Here is a 16130-nt window from a genome sequence, read left to right as displayed (position 1 = left end):
ATAAATGTATTATGCATTGTGTTTTTTCCTTTTAGGTACCAACTGCTATTTTGACAGGGCCCTAGCTAGAAGTTTTCAAAATTTGTGTTGACTAAATTCGTTTTGCATGAAGTCCCACATGCCGATACTAATTAGAGGTTAGTCGAGGTATACATCCAATGTACCATGCCGAATTGAAATCTTGTTATGCTGACCGAATGTATGCAATTAGTCAAATACAGTTAGTCATATTGGTGATTTGCATTGCGATAACAGAGTGTGCCATTATTCAGATTTTCGTAGATTGCGTTTCTTCCGCCGTTATGGACAGCTAGTAATGTTCATATACATATATCAATTGGTTTTGAGACACATATATATCGTGCTAGCTTTGTTAATATAGGGAAATAAATTCACTAACTTTTAATAAACTGGTGTGGTTATTCATGACTGAAAGGTCATGGTGCGCCGAAATACCAACTGTTATTGATTTCTGATGTGCTAGAATGATCTATTAATTGAGTATTGATTACTGACTACAATAGTTATTGATTATTGATCTGAATGACTCAGCTATTTTAGGATGAGGAGAGCCCGACTCGGTTAAAAGATCCACCGACCTCCAACGTGTCCAGGTACAGGTAATTTATAAGGGCTGGACGCGTTATCAGTAGATGGTAGCAGAGATTGATGGTTTTGCCCTTTGGGACCCCATCCGAACAATAGACAGAGTCAAGTTAGAATTTTCTTTGATAAAATAAGTTGGAGGGATGATAATGCCCTAAGTCCCCAATGACTTTCCCGGGATCTCTGAGCTTGCGAATGGAGGACATGGAGGTGTGAGAATGATCTTGGCGTTTCTAGTGACGGTATGAGTGTAGTTAGGGTTTTTGCGCTTGTATAGCTTATCGCCGCAGATTAATTGAGAAGTTTGTGAGGATTTTAGGGGGGTTAAAAGATATTAGAGGAGTGTTACTCCAAAGGTGTGAGAGTAGGGAAGTCGTCGAACTTCACGTGTGTGTAGCGCTTTGAGCAGAAAAATTGTCCACGTGGTTGTTGATGTTGAGACGGGCCCTGCGAGGTCAAGAGACTCCGGAGTATGTTGAAAAGTGTATGAAACACTTGTTTAATGTTGTAATCTGGTCGGTTTAATAGGTTGATCGGGCGTGGTCAACGAGTCGGTATGAATGCTGCGGAGTGAGAGAAAACTTCGACTTTGAGATTTGACGAATTCTAAAGTGCACTAGAATAGTTCATTGATCAGTTGAGAGTAAAGTTTGCGGGTCAAATTTTGCTTGCGAAAGCGGGAAACCGAGAAAGATGGAATAACTGCTGAGGCTAGTGAAAAATCCCTAAGGTTTCTGAAGCGATTGTATTACCCTTCCTGTAGTAAACCGACAGATTTGTTTTGTTATTTTGGTGAAGTGCTCGTGTTATATTGCAGAAATTAGTTTGAGAGTGAAAAACGAGTGAAAGAAGACAAGCAGCGGGACTTTGTCAGCCGCAGTGTGTGAGTGTGACATCACTAGGAGCCGCGCTGGGATAGGTCGATTGGAGAGAAGGGTCGCGCACGGATTGGACACAGTCCATTAAGCGCAAAGGATAGGAGAAAGGCAAGCGAAGAGTATTCCGGGAATTAAAGTCACTTATTGATTACACATATTAAGAAAAATAAGAGACGGAAAGATGAAATTTTTCAAAGCATTTAAGAGTGCCATGAGGGGAGATGCTTATATTAAAGCAAATGTAGGAGAAGAAACACCGCCTGAGGGTACACCAGCTTACATCGTCATTGAAGAAAAGGGTGTCGCGCCATGTTTATGGTTAAAACAATGGTGCAAATTAACGGAAAAACATGGGAGTGTAGCGTTCCCTATCCATGGGTCGTTTAATCTGAGGGTTTTAGAAAATCTGAGATTTGCGTTATACGACATGAAAGTACCTCCAAGGCCAGCACAATTTGAGGCACTGGCAATTTGGGAACTGATAGCTAGAAACCAACAACAGAAGAAGTTCGAGACCAGAATAAGAAAGGTAGAAAAGACACTAGCGGATGCTAGATGGGACAGCACACAAAAGGTTTGGAGATCAGACGTATTGCAGGGGATTAAATTGTTTCCAGCAATTACTGATGAAGGGGAAACGGAAGGAAGGAAAGCTACCTATAAGACAAACAGGAGTCAGTACAGAGAGAGAGAGAGCAATAGAAACTCAAAAAGGGGAGACGAGTCAGACGATGAGGAGTTCATTATACAGTTGTTGAATGATCGCCCGCCACCATATGTGGAAAACGAACAAGGCTCAGGTATCAGTACTGCCCCTCCAGAACCAACACAGGGTAATGTAACACCCAATTTGAAGATATCTCAGAGACCGAGCAGCTCCAACATGCCTTTTTTCCCACAAATACCACAGGTTCATAGAATGTACCCAGAAGTGCCTACATTGAAACCTGCTGATAACTATCAGCCAAAGGTTCAGGGGCACTGTTGTGATGAGCATAACATGGGAATGACTTCCGATTCAATGACGCAGGGAGGACAAAACTATCAGAGACCGACATTGATTCAAGCTGAATCAACACAGTTCTCGATGCCCCAAAAGCAGAGACAAGAAGTGCGGGTAATAGAAAGCCAGTTAGGTATGCCAGCAATGATGAACCACAATGTGGGGATTAACATGCCACAGAATTTGGGGAACAGGCAGAATCCAGATGCAATATCTCTACCTATCACTGTAGGCCCACCAGTACCACTGTACATACGGGCAAATTCAAGCACAAGCGACCAAGGGTCAATCAGGGGTGTGGAATTTATTAAAATATCTACTTGTCCAGGGGACAGGTTGCTTCTCAAATCTACTTGTCCTGTGAAAAGATCTACTTGTCCCTTTGGTGCCATGTAGTGTGGCGACAAATTATGGCAGCAATTAATAGCCTCTCTGATTATGCCAGGGCTACTACCATAGTAGGGCTTGAATACTTGGAGTTTCAATCGCTACTGTAGCAATTTCCTTATTTTGCCACCTTTCTGCAGATCTGCATACTGGGGCTGGAGGAAGCAGTAAGCAATAGTTTCAGGGCTGGAATGCCTTTGAGTCTGCAAACCTACATGTTTTAAAGATTTTTACCAGCTTCTCTCTAATATTTTCCCATAATAAGAAAGGTTGGACATTTACTCCTGACAATGGCAGAATTAGAACTTCTTCCAGGGTTGAGAAGAAAGTGGCTGGAGGGAAAATGAACCTGCAAATGCTCAATAGATTTTCACATGAGCAAATCTACACATCGTATTTACCCATGCTAAAATACAGTTCACAAATATTTTATAGGGGTACGACATATACCATGGGTGCACTTTTGTGACTTTCTTTAAGAATTTGGGGCCACATGTAGGTAGGTTCAGATTTGTGACCTGCAAATTGCGAGTCGCAAATCCGAATGTAGGATGGTGTCCTTGACACCATCTGTGATTCGCAAGGGCTTCGCAAATGCCCACCTCATGAATAATCATGAGGTGGGTCGCAATTTGCGACCTCCTCGCGAATGGTGGCCTGCTGGAGACAGCAGACCACCATGTCTGTGACTGCTTTTCAATAAAGCAGTTTTTTTTGTTTGTTTTTGTAATGCAGCCCGTTTTCCTTAAAGGAAAACGAGATGCATAACAAAAACGAAAAATGAAACGTTTTAGTTTCATTTTTTCAGAGCAGGCAGTGGTCCGAAGGACCACTGCCTGCTCTGAAAAAATGTTTACAGTGACATTCACAATGGAGAAGGGGTCCCATGGGGATCCCTTCCCTTTTGCGAAAGTGTTAGCACCCATTTGAAATGGGTGCAAACTGCGATTGGTTTGCGCCCGCGTTCGCGGTCACAAAACAATCCTACATTGCACTGCGAGTTGCAATTAGGAAGGGAATACCCCTTACCAATTGCGAGTCGCAAACCCGTTTTGTGATTCGGTAACCAGGTTACTGAATCGCAAAACTGGGTTTGTGTATCGCAATGTGCTTTTTGCATGTCGCAAACAGCAAAAGTCGCTGTTTGCGACATGCAAAAAGCTACCTACATGTGGGTCTTGGTCCCTAATTAGGTCTGGTGTTAACAAAGACATTTTGTTTTTATTAAACTTCTATTTCTCTCTCTTTCGGCTGGCTTAACTGTGAGCGATCGCATTCTGCTCTTCCACAAGGAGCATATTGCCACACAAAGTAGTTTTGTTCAGTGTCAGGAACTACAGTGGCAATCAGTGACGTAACAAAACTGGAGGGTGCCCCTTTGCAAAGAACATGGAGGAGCCCCCTCTCCAGACTCACTCAGGGCAGGTGCTGTGCTGTGCTGAAGGGGCCCCCTGGAGGGCGGCTGCGGGGCCTTTGTTATGCCGCTGGTGGCAACGTGTGCTTTAAGAGTTCAAAAACTTTTTGGGGGGGTTTTGCCAATGTTTGTTACAATGTTGAGGGCCTGGTAGCTAGCTCCCACAAGAATAAAGTGTTACAAAAGCCATGTCAAAACAAGACACGCATTGATGAAACTAAAAGACTTATAAAAATATGTCAGATCAGTTGGCTTTGTCAGTGTTTGTTTATTTTCATGCTTCCCATAATCGTGTTGAAAATGGTTACACTGATTTTCCATTAGAAATATTTTTGGGAAATACTAGCATGCATCAACACATTTTACTAAATGACACTTCATTTGCATATAATCAGAGAGCATTCTGGGAGCATTATACTTAGCCTCTTAGCCTAAACTTTTCAAACATGTGTGTACACGTTTTATTTTTTTTTGTACTGGAACCAACGTCAGTAGTGAAGTGTGACCTTAAAACATTTATTTACAGCACTCACCCTAATAATGAAGGCTTTCAAATAATGAACCATATATACAAGTTCGAACAGCATTATCTTTTGGAAACACATTACCTCAACTGCAGAGAATTCCACTCTCTGTAAAACAAGCAACCAAAGGGTTTGTGCTGCAGGGGGTTGGGCCTACTTGTCCCAAGGACAAAGTAAACATAAAAACTTGTTGCCCTTGACCCCAAACAAGATGTCCCGGGCGTCGGGCTATAGGAATTCCACATCCCTGGTCAATGATACAGAATGGGACAGGGAGGAGATGCATAGAAACCACTCCAGAGACAACTCCGATAGCGGCAATGCCAAATGGATCTGGGTCTTTGTCGGAGTTTAGTCCAATCCCAATTAGTACCGTTAACCTCACAGAAACCGTCAGTGGCAGTTGATGTAACTGCTACACTGATGGGACTGAACGCGCAACAGGTAACACAATGGTTCAACAGCCTGAACTCCCCACAGAGTGCATCTAGCGGGAAGGGAGAATACCTGAATAAAATAAGGTTGGGTATGGAGGCAGATGAACTGTTTGAGGGAACAATGGGTTTGAACAGATTAGAATCATACATAGAGGAAGAACTAAGATACATGTGCCCTAGGATTACAAGAGAAGTGAGCAGCATACATAAGAAATTACAAGAAATTGCAGACAGACACGAGATTGATATAGGTAAGACTAAACACCTGAGTATAAGTTACAGGCTAGATTTCGACACAAAAGACTTCGAACACATGAGATCCGCAGGGATGAAAACTCACCTTAAAGAGATACTGCAGAGTGCACAGGTATGGAGATGTTTAGACAAATGGGAAAGCAGATCGGTTAAGAAAAAGGATAAAAAGAAAGAAAATACTCTAGAGCGGAATGAGAAAAGACAACAGAATGACGATTTGATAACTATGTTACCAATGAGAGAGACAGCAGGGGGAAAACTTGTACATGTACCGTGGCACAGGTGCGATATTCAATCCTTTACGGATGACTTTCCTAAATTAAGAGAGAAGCCGATTGAGTGGTATCAACAAACAGATAGATTTGTGAAACTCGCGAAATGTCTCTGGGAAGACTTAAACACTTTGTTTGAGATTGTGGTTCCGGCAGATTTGTGGGAAGATTGTAAAAGGGCTGTAGGTTGGCCGACGAGTGAACCAGAGAGAGATAGGGACACAGGTGCGCCATCACCTACGGTAATGAGTTTGTACCACAAGGTGATCGAGCACTTGAAAACTAAGGTTGCGTCGAAAAATGTGGATTGGCAAAGGATTGACAGGACCGTCCAAGATGTTAAAGAGTCTATACATGCGTATTATGAGAGGTTGTTGAAAGCGTTTAAAAATTACAGTGGCACGGAAACGATTGAGCCAAAGGACATGCTCCATTTTGTGTTCAGGTTTGTGGAAGGGCTGAGACCCGAAATTAGCCAGATGATTAAGTCACATTTGATTTGTTGGCAGTCAAAGTCGATCGATGAAGTGTTGAATTATGCGAAATACTGCAGTGATGAGATTGAGACCAAACAGAAAAGATTGAAGGAAAAGGTGATGGTGATGCAGCTCAGAGCAGCTCAGACAGGTTTGCAAGGTTTTCAACAACAGATGCCGCAGTAGCAGCAGCAGGGAAATGCTATGTTTCAGCTGCAGATGAGAGGCAGAGGCCGAGGAGGTTTTGTGAATAATGGTCCTGATTTGAATACCATTATGATTCCAAATGGTATACAGGCAATGAAGAAGGTGATGCCATGTCACACGTGCGGAATCGTCGGCATTGGAAACGGGAGTGCCCAATGATGGTGCAGGAGGGTGTAGGTCAGCAAAACAATGATGTCAATGCATTTCAGACTATGAGAGGACCAAAACAGAGAGGTCCAAATCCAAATTTCCAAAACAATATAAACCAGCTGCAGGGTTTACAACCCATGCAACCGCAACAGGTGCAAATGCCCCGTGTGCAAATGACACAATTGCAGCCAATGCAACAGCAGTTTCCCATGGTACCTAATCAGCAAATGCAAATACCCTTAGCACCAATGAATCAGCAGCAAGCAATGCTTCCTCAACAGGTTGCGGGTCAGGGAATGAGTCAAAATGACACAGTACACCAGTTCCCATTACACAGCGAGAATGGAATAAACGATGTATGGGAGAGTGAAAGTTCAGATGAGGAGGGAAATTGTGGAATTGAAGTTGATCAAAAGGGTCCGTATGTGGAGGGAACAGTTATGGGTCATCGCGTCTCATTCTTGGTTGACACAGGAGCTACACGTTCCACTGTTAGGAGCATTGAAGTACCAAACTTGCCACTTTCAGGAAGAACAGTACAGGTAGTGGGAGTGGCAAATAGGTACTTGACGAACCCAATCACAGACCCAGTACAAGTCAGAATTGGCAACTACCGAGGGTCACATAAATTTGTGGTGTGTGATTCAAGCCCGATATCACTGTTAGGGAGAGACCTATTGTGCAAATTGGGATGTTCAATTATGTGTTCGAATGATGGGATTAAAATTCAGACGAGTAGCGATGGGGAAGAAGAGGACAGTGTAGGAGGGGATGAAGTGGAAACTGTCGAAGAGTATCCCCTGACTACCCTTTATCCAATGGTCACTGAGGCAGACATTTCTGCTGAGTTACAAGAAACAGTCGGAAAGGAAGTGTGGGACATGACAGGGAAAGAGGTGGGACTGGTGAAAGGAGTGGAACCAGTGAAAGTGACTGTAAAACCCAATGTAACCTTTCCCCAGACCCCACAGTACCACATGGCACAAGACACCCTCATAAAAGTTGCCCAACTCATTGATGAGTTTGTGAAACAGGGAGTACTGAAGGAAGTGTTGAGCAGTCCATGTAATTCACCAATAATGGGACTAATAAAACCCAGTGGAAAGGTCCGAATTGTTCAGGATTTGAGGAAAATAAATGACAGAATAGTAAAATGTTGTCCCGTAGTACCGAATCCAGCTGTGATAATGTTTCAAATTCCCTGTGATGCTGAATGGTTCTCAGTTATCGACTTATCGCAAGCATTCTTTTCTGTGCCTCTTCATGAGGACAGCCAGTTTCCCTTTTGTTTCAAATTCTTAGACAGAGTTTACAGTTGGTGTCGTATTCCTCAAGGGTTTTCAGAGTCACCGTCAATATTCAATCAGATTCTAAAGAAAGATTTGGAAGCACTGGAGTTGCCATTCGAGTCAACTCTAGTACAGTACATCACAACTTACTAATCGCGTCCAAGACAGAAAGTGACTGCACAGCTGACACCATTGCCCTACTGAACCACTTGGGAAGAAATGGACATAAGGTGTCCCCTTCAAAGTTACAATTCTGTCAAAAGAAAGTGAAATATTTGGGTCACCAAATAGAGAAAGGGTCACGTAGGATAATGAAAGAAAGAATAACAAGTGTACTCCAAATGAGTCCCCCAAAGACGAGGAGGGAGGTGAGGAAGTTTTTGGGAATGGTGAGCTACTGTCGCCAATGGATTCCCAACTTCTCAACTCTAGCAAAACCTTTGCTGAAATTAACCCAGAAAGATGCGTTGGATGAAATTGAGCTGAAAGGTGATGAGATGGATGCTTTTATTGAATTAAAGGAATGCATGTGCAGGGCCCCAGCGTTCGGTATGCCTGACTACACAAAACCTTTCATATTGTCTTGTCATGAACGTGATGCATGTTCCTTGTCTGTCTTGACCCAAGCCCATGGCGGCGTAAACAGACCAGTAGCATATTTTTCAGCTACTTTGGATCCGGTCGCAGCAGCACTGCCAGGGTGCTTGCGTGCCGTAGCAGCAGTTGGTATCAGCCTCACTCAGAGTGAAGGAATAGTGATGGGACACCCTTTGACAGTCATAGTCCCTCACTCAGTCGAGATACTTTTGACACGTTCCCGAACACAGCACATGACTGGTGCTAGACTCACAAGGTATGAAACAATAATTCTGGGATCACCTAATGTGCAGCTGAACCCAGCAACCTGGTTTCCCAGTGAAAATGCCGAAATTGAGAACGCTGAAGACATCGAGCACGACTGTCTTCAGGTGACTGAATTTTGCACCAAACCAAGACCTGATATCAAAGACACCCGATTGGAAGAGAATGATCAAATCATTTTTGTTGATGGTTCATGTTTAAGAGATGCACTGGGAATATTGAAAGCAGGGTATGCTGTATGTACTGTAACAGGTGTTCTGGAAGCCTCTTGGCTTCAAGGAGTTTACTCTGCACAAGTAGCAGAATTGGTAGCCCTTACTAGAGCTTGCCAACTCTCTGCATTAATGAAAGTTACCATTTACACTGACAGCCAGTACGGATTCGGAATAGTACATGATTTTGGACAATTGTGGTCACAGAGAGGCTTCATGACCTCTTCGGGATCACCAGTGAAAAATGGTGAAAGAATAAGAGAATTGTTAAATGCCATTCAGTTGCCAGGGGAAGTAGCAGTGGTAAAATGCAGTGGACACTCGAAGGGACAAGACTATGGGGGTTATTCCAACTTTGGAGGAAGTGGTAATCCGTCCCAAAAGTGACGGTAAAGTGACGGATATACCACCAGCCGTATTACGAGTCCATTATATCCTATGGAACTCGTAATACGGCCGGTGGTAAATCCGTCACATTTGGGACAGATTACCACCTCCTCCAAAGTTGGAATAACCCCCTATGTTTCCCTGGGAAATGGATATGCGGATCAAGTCGCAAGGTTTTGCGCATTGAACTGTATATTGCTCAGGGATGAATGGAATTTGATAAGTGAACCAGAACTTGAACAAAGCAAAATCTTTGCTCTAAAGGTTATAGATACAATGGACAAATTGAAATCCTTACAGAATGATGTCAGTGAGGAGGAGAAACTCTCATGGACCAAATTACAATGTGTAAAGAGGCTAGATGATTTATGGGTTTCAAGTGAAGGGAAATTTGTTCTTCCAAACAGTCTTTTGACGCAGATAGCTAGATTTTACCATGGACAAGCTCATCTTGGAAGGGACGCCATGATTAGATTGTTTAAAACTGATTGGTTTAACCCCAAATTTCGTCAAGTTGCTGAGGCAGTTTGCCACCGTTGCGTCATTTGCCAACAGATGAACGCAGGGAAGGGAACCGTAGTAAATTTGAGCCACATTGGAAGGGCAGGGGGTCCATTCAGCAGGATGCAAATGGACTTCATTGAAATGCCTGTGCATGGAGGTTTGAAGTATGTGTTGGTGGTTGTGTGCATTTTTAGTCACTGGATTGAAGCATACCCTACACGCAGAAATGACAGTCTCACAGTTGCAAAACTACTCTTTAGAGAGTTAATACCACGTTTTGGATTCCCGATCTCTTTAGAATCGGATAGGGGAAGTCACTTCAATAATGAAGTAATAAAATTGCTTTGTGCAGCACTGAACATTGAGCAAAAGCTACATTGTAGCTACCGCCCTGAAGCATCAGGTCTGGTGGAACAAATGAATGGCACGTTGAAATCAAGAATGGCGAAAATATGCGCATCAACAAATCTGAAATGGCCTGACGCGTTGCCTTTGGTGCTAATGTCAATGAGAAACACCCCTGACAGAAAAACTGGACTGTCCCCACATGAGATTCTCATGGGCAGAGCTATGAGACTTCCAGCAGTCCCTACAAATGCGCTTTGAATATTACAGATGATATGGTGTTAGACTACTGCAAAGGTCTAGCTGATGTGGTTCGCTCTTTCTCTCACCAGGTGGAGGCAACCACCTTGCCACCGATCCAAGGTCCAGGACACGCCCTGAAAGCAGGTGACTGGATCGTGATAAAGAAACACGTGAGGAAATCGTGTTTGGAACCCCTATGGAAAGGACCTTTTCAAGTGATTCTGACGACTACCACCGCTGTGAAGTGTGCGGGAGTTCCCAACTGGATTCACGCCAGTCACACAAAGAGGGTATTGTATCCCACAGACGAGGAAGTTGAAGCGCTGAAGTTACCAGTACCTGATAACAAAGTGCCAAGCGTTGAGACAGAACGAAAAAGAACTAGAAGCGAACAGGCAGAAATAGAAGAGGGAGAAATATTCTCTGAGGACGAAGCAACTGACTCACTTGGGGAAGACCAAGGAGGAGCCTCAGAAAGCGACGAAGCAGCTGAAAGTAACAAAGAGCCCGAAGCAGCTGAAAGTGACAAAGAGCCTGAAGAAAGTAACGGTAACAAAGGGCTCGAAACAGGTGAAGAAGCAGGAGAGCCTGATCAGAGGAGGGCTTTCCCAGAAGCAGACGATACAGGAAAGGAACAGGAAAACCTGATTGACTTCCCAGAGGGAGAAGACGAAACAATACAGAGTGAAACCGGTACCTCTCCTTCGGAAGAGGTTGGGGGTCCGTCAAGTGGACCCAGTGCAAAACGTAGACAAAGCTTATCACCAGTAAAACTAAGAATAAGAGAAACGTCAAATGACAGAGAAGGGCTAAGGGGAAAGAAAAAAGAAAGGAAGTGTCTGTCGTAGTACCGGCACCAAGTGAAGAAAAGGACTTGGCCAAAGAGGAAAGTACCAGCGAGAAAGAATCAAAGAGAGATGCAAAATTGAAAAGAAAAAGGATACCGAGCAGAAGGTATTCCGGTCCGGAGTGGGCATATGTAGCCAATAACGATTGGTCAGACAAATTCGTATCCCTCAGTCTCGAGAACGAAGAAGCAGAACTACACTTTGGAAACAAAAGTTCTATGGACTCTGTTGATTGAAAACATTGGTCACCTGATTGACTTTCAACCGGCTAAGACATTGCTAACTTGATTGACTTTGAAACCGATCTTGAGACAACGCTGCTAACCGATAAAAAGACTAAGCTGCTAAAGAAAACTGTGTGAACATTGAACTCGTTCAGCTTTGTAAATATCTGCAAAACCGCTTTGATAGAGTGTCTTCAACTTTCTGATTCTATACAGATCATGACTAGTTTCACTACACAGGGGCGTAAAATGAAGCATTGTACATACATGTGTATAGGTTTATTAACTGCATGCGTACTAATCATCGTAGTAATAGTTCTTGGAATGCATGGGAAGAATGAGAAAGAGACGAATGATGCTACTACTTCTAAACCTACTATCGTTACTGAACTAACCGCTCTGAAAAGACTCGAACAAGACGAGAGACACTTGCATGATAAAAAGGAACTTTCATCTAACGTTTTCTATCGCTTGCAGAGTGAGTATGTTGAGACCATGGATGCGAAAGATTGTTATGTGTGTACGCAAATACCTACCTCAGTAGTGGAAGGGGTAACATATCACAGCATGCCTCTTACATATGGAATTACATGTAGTATTATAGCTTCCAGATTTTATGGTCAAAAGGACATTCATTATTTCTACACTAATTATGATGTTACGTTTGCATATGTCCCCTTAATAGGGCATCTAAGTAAAATAGCTAGAGATTGGTATGCCAAATTAATGAGGGAATTCTTTGAACCAATGTCACCTTTTCACACAGCTCACGCACATAGAGAGAACCTTACATGCTTGCTTTCACCAGTAGAAATAGAATTTTTAGACCGCACTGATGACCGGAAGAATGAAATGAAGGAGAAATTAGAAAGGGAATTACATGAAAGAACATCTGTAGATAATTATGCTTTTGCTGCAATAAAGACACAAGGGAAAATAGCTTTAGATACATTGCATGTGGGAAGATTTTGTATACATAGATTTCAATCATATTATGACACAGTTTTTGTGGGAACGAGTGAATGCAAACATACGTACGCATTTCAATCTAAGTGGACGTTCATGCTGAATGGACAAGATCCAGTTATTCCTGGAGTATATTATATTTGTGGACTCAATGCCTATTATCGTCTTCCTAAAGGATGGTATGGGAGGTGTTATTTGGGAATAGTGTTCCCAAAAGTTTACCAACTAGACGACTTAAAGAAATTTCCAAAGCTGTCTGAATCACATCGTGTTCAGAAAAGAGAGACAGCTTCTGGTGTGGTAGGAGATATATTTGGAGCATTGATTCCTTCAGTAGGAGTCATATTGAATTCAATCAAAATACGAAAGTTGTCTACTATTGTGGATAACATGCTGACAAAGCTTTCGGGAGCTATAATCCTGATGGATGCTGAACTTGCTGCAGAATGAGCTATGACTCTTCAAAATCGGCTTGCCTTAGACATTCTTTTAGCAAAGGATAGCGGAGTTTGCAAAATGCTTGGTACACGTCACTGCTGTACCTATATACCAGACAGTAGTGGAAAAATTAGAACAATGCTTATGAATTTAACCAAAGAAAGCGTAGATTTGAAGGAATTGAAAGAGCCCGGAGTTTGGGAGAAGGTTGGAAAGGGATTTGCTTCTGTGAGAAATTGGCTCAGCAACGTTTGGAACGGATTGTTATTAAAGATAGTAAAGGGAATATTAATAGTATTAATTTGTTTATGAGGTCCTTGGGGAATATGGAAAGTTATTAAAATATTAAAAGCAAGGAACAAAAGGAAAAGAGAGGAGAAAATAGAGAACAAAATGGTGGAAATGTATAGAGAAAAATCAAAAGGGAATAAAAGAAAAAGGGAACTGACCGAAGTGCCAAATTACTATACAGAATTTTAATGGAATAAAATTTGTGGGTAGATTTGATGTGATGACATAATTAGTCATCAGAGGAGGGATTGATGACGCAGAAAAAGAGGGTCCTACATATATTCATACATATTGCATAATCAAACATATAATATAGAGTGATGTTAGTAAAAGAAATTATGTACGAGGGAAAATGTGCCCTCGGGGTAGTTCGCCATCATTGTAAACGAGCTTTATTAATCATGAAGTATTGAAAATGTAGTAATCCGTCATAATTGCAAATGTATGCCATGAATTCTTGCTTGAAAACTGTTTTGCTTAGCTTAAATTTAGTGCAGGCTTTGGCCTAGTTGCCTGGTCTCAAATTCTAACTGCGTGGCTTTTTCCTTGAACTAATGAAACATATATTCTTGCTTGAAGTTGTATTTTTTCCAGCAGAGATGACTAATACACTTATCTCCAAGGTTTCGTACTAGGCCGGTTTCATCCCCTTTGATACAAGGTCAGTCTCTGCAGGTGCGGACAATGAAGGTACAGATACCAAAAATAATTGGCAAATCATTAAACAACTTGTGTTCCAAGACTCCAAGGCTAATGTATGCACAAATAAGTTCTAGTAAAAGACAATTTTTCATTGGACAATTTGAAGCCAACCTATGAACCCTCCAATGGAAGCCCCTGCAGAATTTGGAATGTTTCTTACTTAAACGCACCGAACAAAGAGAAGTCAGCCATTTTTCTTCGATGCCAGTTTGAAGCCTGATGCCAGACTCCATTTTGGACGACACCCTGATATTCTTTTCTCTATCTGAGAGAAGGAGACTTTAAGAATTCTCACCCTAGAGACTTTAACTTTGAATTGCCCCGTTTTGCCCATGAAATAACTTTGTCCTATTCTCCTTGCCGATTGCAAGGAAGCTTGCCCTTACCATTGCCCCTTTCGAAATCTACCCCATGCTGATCGAACCGGTACCTGAAGGACGAAGACTTTTCTTGAATGCTGATTGTATTTGGTAAATATGAAAGGATAAATGTATTATGCATTGTGTTTTTTCCTTTTAGGTACCAACTGCTATTTTGACAGGGCCCTAGCTAGAAGTTTTCAAAATTTGTGTTGACTAAATTCGTTTTGCATGAAGTCCCACATGCCGATACTAATTAGAGGTTAGTCGAGGTATACATCCAATGTACCATGCCGAATTGAAATCTTGTTATGCTGACCGAATGTATGCAATTAGTCAAATACAGTTAGTCATATTGGTGATTTGCATTGCGATAACAGAGTGTACCATTATTCAGATTTTACGTAGATTGCGTTTCTTCCGCCGTTATGGACAGCTAGTAATGTTCATATACATATATCAATTGGTTTTGAGACACATATATATCGTGCTAGCTTTGTTAATATAGGGAAATAAATTCACTAACTTTTAATAAACTGGTGTGGTTATTCATGACTGAAAGGTCATGGTGCGCCGAAATACCAACTGTTATTGATTTCTGATGTGCTAGAATGATCTATTAATTGAGTATTGATTACTGACTACAATAGTTATTGATTATTGATCTGAATGACTCAGCTATTTTAGGATGAGGAGAGCCCGACTCGGTTAAAAGATCCACCGACCTCCAACGTGTCCAGGTACAGGTAATTTATAAGGGCTGGACGCGTTATCACAGCATAACCGGGACATTTACGAACACAAAGCACCACCCGTGGGGTGCATGCAATGTGGGCGTTCCTTGAGAATCTAGCCGAGTTCCTATCGCCTGGTTGTATGTGCGCGTGCCAGATAAAGATGATTTGTACATAGCACAACTTGGTGGCATCTAATTGGTAACTGCTGACTCTGCTACAGCTGGAAACATCGTGCGAAGACACGAACCATGATGTGTCGGGCATTCCGCCTTATGTATAGGACCCACGTTCAATGTTACGTAAAAGACAGGTCGACGTAGTCACTACATTTGTACAAATAGCGACTCTAGTCTAAGCGTGCACCAAATCGCTTATTATAAAACGGTTGTATGTTTGTGCTATACATGTAACGGTACCACATGTGGGAGTACGGTATGTCCTGTGCCACAAGTGTATACGACAGTCTCTCAATCACCCATACACATATATCCCATTCATAAGCACACACATTCATATATCCCTAAAGTCCACGCTCTCACTGACACACGTGGCAGCCCCTGTCAAAGTATTTTGTTCAAACCATACCTGGCTCTGTGGACGAGAGGCTTATAGTCAAGGAAGCTCTGTGTGAGGGTGTTAGGTAATAATGCACAACTTGTTTATCCTTCAGTATCTCACAATGATTGTCATTGATCAGAAGTAGCTCCCACTACAGAAAAGGTTGGAGACTCCTGGTCTAAACAATTATGGAAAAAATCTGTAATGCATTTTTTTAACTCGTGCATTATATTCAACTCCACTGACAGTCTGCACAGTCACTGCCCATGCAGTCATTATTGGAAGCACCAAGAATAACCCAAAGGAAGAGCATTTTCTGTTTGCCCATATTTAAAAATAAACACACATAGATAGACAGGTGGTTTTCTGTCTCCATCTGTAAAAATCAGTAAAAACAGAAAGTGGGAGCTTTAATTTTAAGCATACATTAAAAGGAGTAAGGGCCTCATTTTGATGTTGTCGGAGGGGAATACTCTGTCACAAACATAACCAATATCCCTTCCGCCGTATTACGATCCCATGATATCCTATGGAGAGCGTAATAAGGCAGACAGGAT

The 16130-nt window shown here is 42.2% G+C and overlaps 1 protein-coding gene across 1 annotated transcript in view; it reads right to left on the bottom strand.

Moving 5' to 3' along the window:
* The window catches only part of LOC138296826 (calpain-1 catalytic subunit-like), a 457633-nt gene that overhangs the window by 387074 nt on the left and 54429 nt on the right, over positions 1-16130 (bottom strand). The window lies entirely within an intron of this gene.

Source organism: Pleurodeles waltl, chromosome 5, assembly GCF_031143425.1.
Source record: "Pleurodeles waltl isolate 20211129_DDA chromosome 5, aPleWal1.hap1.20221129, whole genome shotgun sequence".
In the NCBI taxonomy this organism is placed as follows: Eukaryota; Metazoa; Chordata; class Amphibia; order Caudata; family Salamandridae; genus Pleurodeles; species Pleurodeles waltl.
This window is presented reverse-complemented; position numbering and strand designations above follow the sequence as displayed.